The sequence below is a fragment of the Schistocerca americana genome, chromosome X (genome assembly GCF_021461395.2).
Source record: "Schistocerca americana isolate TAMUIC-IGC-003095 chromosome X, iqSchAmer2.1, whole genome shotgun sequence".
NCBI lineage: Eukaryota > Metazoa > Arthropoda > Insecta > Orthoptera > Acrididae > Schistocerca > Schistocerca americana.
The window spans coordinates 365,575,828-365,580,359 of NC_060130.1; the positions used below are offsets into that span (position 1 = coordinate 365,575,828).

The following is a 4,532-nucleotide window of genomic DNA, read 5'->3' on the forward strand; positions in this document are numbered from 1 at the left end:
ATATCGAAATATTGAGCGGAGGAAGCACCTTTTGATCTGAAACAGGTTCAGTGGCTTTCAAGTTACAGACAGGAACAGGCAACCCCTCTTTATGGGGCACAGGAAAATGCACAGAAGATACATGTGGATACTTTATGTCTAGTTTTGCTTGAATGCCCCGAAATATTTGTAAGACTGAAGTAACAGTCTGAATAATGGTCTTTAGGCTCACACCACACCATCGGAACAGCGAATGGCATGGCTCGGCGTTTTCCTGTCAACCACTTGGTTAAGGTTGCAGTACAGGTTATGCAGGCAATATGAGGTGCAAAATTTTTATTTTGATCACCAACAGGACAATCAAAATACAATTTATATGCCTTCCTAACCAAATCAGTGATTGGTTTTCTGTGGGCTTTTGGAGTGAATTTCCCACACACATAACAAAAGTTGTCAGGGTGGTTTAGACAGCAACGAGATTTACTAGTTGCCATTTTGCTTAGTGTAAGTTTTGAACACAAAATGTTAGCACTATTCTTCATGGGAAACACTCACTGAGTATCTCTTTCACACCACTGGATTACCACACAAACAATTTACTGACGATTTGTAGATCTTCTAGCTCTCCTCTGCAAATCAAAAGCAAACAATTAAGCATCAAAACAAAGAACAGCAAAAATCGAAATACTGAATACGAAAAATAAAAACCTTTGAAAGCTCAAAAATGGTACATGCTAGAACATTTTGAAAGGTATATTTGGATTCTACACACCAAAATACGTACTAGTTGATGTATTAAATCCCAGATGTAAAATGGCTGTTAACAAGTGTAATTTGAGATAAACATAGTGGCAGTGTCGATCTCCTGTGGCTATTCAGAGAAAGGCGGCAAAAGTGTCTATGGCTCTTGCTGTATGACAAGCTCTGAAAATTCTCTTCTTGGTGCCGGATTTTCGTAGTACTGAGCTAACAAAAGTATGTCATGAATAATAACTCAAATTACTACCACATTCGAAGCTACATTGTTCAATCTCGCAGTTCTTCTGGCCTCGTTCAGTTCACAAGATGCGAATACTTTGCCAGCCGGTCACCTGTTAACTCCTGCCACAAAGGAGCCTTACAGTTCGACCACCAAGTCCACCTCTTCTATTCCCGCCAAGTCAGTTTCGTTGGAGAGGGATTTCCCCCCATGTTTTACGTGACTACACACCTACATCCCCCTATGCATGAACCAGGATTACAAGTAATAGTTTAACATTTATATTCTTTTACAGAACACTGCTTTTGAAATTACATCCATGCATTAATTAGAATTACATAAAGGGTTATAAATAATGAAGGAGCATGATTATACAGATGGCACATTGAGTAAAGCAACTAAAAACGAAACTCCTCCCGAACATGCCATGGAGGCTCCAACGGTACCGACCTCAGCCCTCAGGCGTCACCGGATGCGGATATGGAGGGGGCATGTGGTCAGTACACCGCTCTCCCGGCCGTATGCCAGTTTTCGAAACCGGAGCCGCTACTTCTCAATCAAGGAACTCCTCAGCTTGCCTCAAAAGGGCTGAGTGCACCCCGCTTGCCAACAGCGCTTGGCAGATCGGATGGTCACCCACACAAGTGCTGGCCCAGCTCAACAGCGCTTAACTTCGGTGATCTCACGGGAACCGGTGTTATCACTGCGGCAAGGCCGTTGGCTGAGTGAAGCAAAATTTATATGAGATAAGAATAGAGAATATCGATACTGGTGTTACACATGCCGTATGATTCAGTGATGATTCCTGTCAGTAATGCATCAGTGAATCATCCGTAGCACCTCAGAGCCCGGCAAAGAAGGAAAAGATCTACAAAGACATCATAACAGCATATACTGTAGGGAAACAGCAATACGAACAATATTGTTTATCTCATTCATAGAAGAACAACATCAGTTACAGTTTGCAAATACGATAACATACAGTACATAAATACAAGAGAGAATATGCGGTACAGACTTTTACATGAATATTATTTGCAATGTGTCCAGTATATACGTTTCTTCCAGGAATTTTAATCTATTTCCTTTACTTTCCTTCAAAGGAAGTATTTAACTGTTCAGCTTTATAATTTTCAACGTGTTAATACAGATTTTACTTTTAGTTTCCGTACGGGAAAACCTATTAGGGAAAATTATTTTCGCCAGATTGGTACTTATGACTGCATAAATTTTATGCAGTTTAACAAAATAACACAAAACAAGCATAAACTTTTTCACTGCCTCTTCATGTTTTCAGGTAGTTCAACGCAATATTTTTAATTATGAACCTTGTTTTATCAAGGAAACAGTTGGCTATCCGCTGAGAATTTTGACAGTCCCTTTGAAACCCACTTTTGTGTTCTATTCACTCATCAAAAACCATGCTGCCTATTTCACACGTTGGCAGTCCATGTTACTAAGCTCCAGCTCTTTATGAAATGCAGTCTTGTAGCATGTTATTTCACTTCTTTGAAATGTTCGTTTCATTTTATGCACAGTTACATAGTTAAGAATCTGAAACTTATAGACATATATTAGAAATATTATAACAGTCTTCACAACAGTATAGTATTTGTTACAAAATACATTTTGAAAAATAAGCATATTATAATATAGTACCTGTTAGTCATGTCCTGTTTTCAAACAGTGTTTCCTTTTATTATGTTCCGTGGACATGAGGTTTCAAATCCCCTATATTACGAACACCTATGGATTTCTTTGATTTTGGGTACACCAAATAGTATACATTAGTGTGAGGAATTGCTTGCACTTCAAACGGGCCGTTATAAATACATTTAATTTTGGAAATTTCGTGATTTAATTCGCTAGGTTTTTCATGGGTTTTGACGAGAACAGAACCTCTAATGTTGAACTCACTAACTTTGAGGTTAAATCATACCTCTAATATATGTTTCCCGTTTTGTTACTTCATTCTTTCCCTTACTAATGTCTGTTTTGCATCCAGTCTCAAGTCTACACTGGATGAAAATTATAAGATCCCTACTATTATACTTTTACTGTTTAGCAAAATTTCGTATGATGTAAAACCTGTGGAGTCATGACCACTTCAGATTCTGAAACAAATCTGCCCCACGCCCAACAGTTGAGGTAGCAATAAATCTGCAAATTCTATGTAGCTCTCACATACAGCGTTCAGCTGGACTACTTGTTGGGTGTTAGGCCGAATGATGTTTTACTTTGACTTCGTACTGCTCCATACCCTCTTTCCTAATCTTTGAAATAAACTGTGGCCTATTATCTGATTGCACTGATTTAGGTTTTCCTATAGTATTACAGTTTTAACCATCCCACTGAATACTGCTTTATTGTTGCGTTCTTGGCAGGCAAAAGCTTTATAAATTTTGAAAATTCTTTGAATACTGCTAAAATGTACAACTTCCAGAAGTTTTCGGGAAGGGTCCGTACAAATCAATCGACAGTAAGTACAGTATACTGTTTCATTCAGATCATTGTTTTGTTAGATTCTCTACCTTTGCCATGTAGCATACGTCACACGACCTTATACAGTCCGCTACTTTCTTGGCCACACTACTGATTATTGCTACCACACGCGAAAGCTTTGCTATACATGTCTTCAGTCCATTGTGTCCTAATGCAAGGTGAAAGTAGTCTGTCAACTCAGTCTCGAAATGGGACGGCCAATACACTTTCCAATCATCCCCATCCAGATTTCTTTGTTTATACAAAACACCTTTAAAGATTTTGTATTATTTAGGACTTTGTAGGTAATTTACACAAACAAAACTGACTTTTACTGATTTCCCAACTTTATCTTCATTTTGGTAATGCCTCAAGTTTTTACAAATCTATTCAATTTTTCTTTTCTCAGTCACTTTCTTGAATAACTCTATTTGGAAAGTACCGCCTTCATTACTTTCTTTCGGCAATCAGTTTACATCTTCTAGTAATCTAGATAAGACATCTGCTATATAATTTCTAGTGCCTTCGACGTAACAGAGCTCGTAATCAGAGTGTTGAAGGCACAATGCCCAACGGGTTAATCTGAAGGTTAATAGTCGGTGATCTTTCTGAAATATTAGTGGTTTATGGTCAGTATGGGTATTTATTTTACGTTCCCATACATAATTTCACAATTTTTTCAAACCCCACGTGGTTGATAAGGCTTCTTTCTCCGATACGTTGTTATTCGTTTCGTATTTAGTCAAAGTCTTACTTGCGAAAGCTATTGTTTTGTTACATGATTCTTCTGTACTAATGGTTTCTTGGAAAATTTCAGGGACGATTCCATACGCACTGTTATCTGCATTCATGTGAAAGGGTTCTGTTAGCAGGGGATGGTGTAAAACACTACTTCTCGTTCTTCACTTTTTAATTTTTGAAAGTCAACCTGACAGTCTCGTCCATCCACTGCATGAAGAGGAGAGAAGACTTTGTTCAACAATTCAGAGGGCTCTTGCCATTCTTCTGTGGCGATCAACAAGTCGTCTACATACATTATCAACCTAGTACTTAGTTCTCGACCTAGTACTGAATTTAAAGATCTGATAAACAC

General features: G+C 38.2%; 1 pseudogene; it reads right to left on the reverse strand.

Annotated features, from left to right (window-relative positions):
- Positions 1-1,562: 1,562 nt before the first annotated feature.
- On the reverse strand, positions 1,563-1,680 carry LOC124557594 (annotated as a pseudogene).
- Between the last annotated feature and the right edge of the window lie 2,852 nt (positions 1,681-4,532).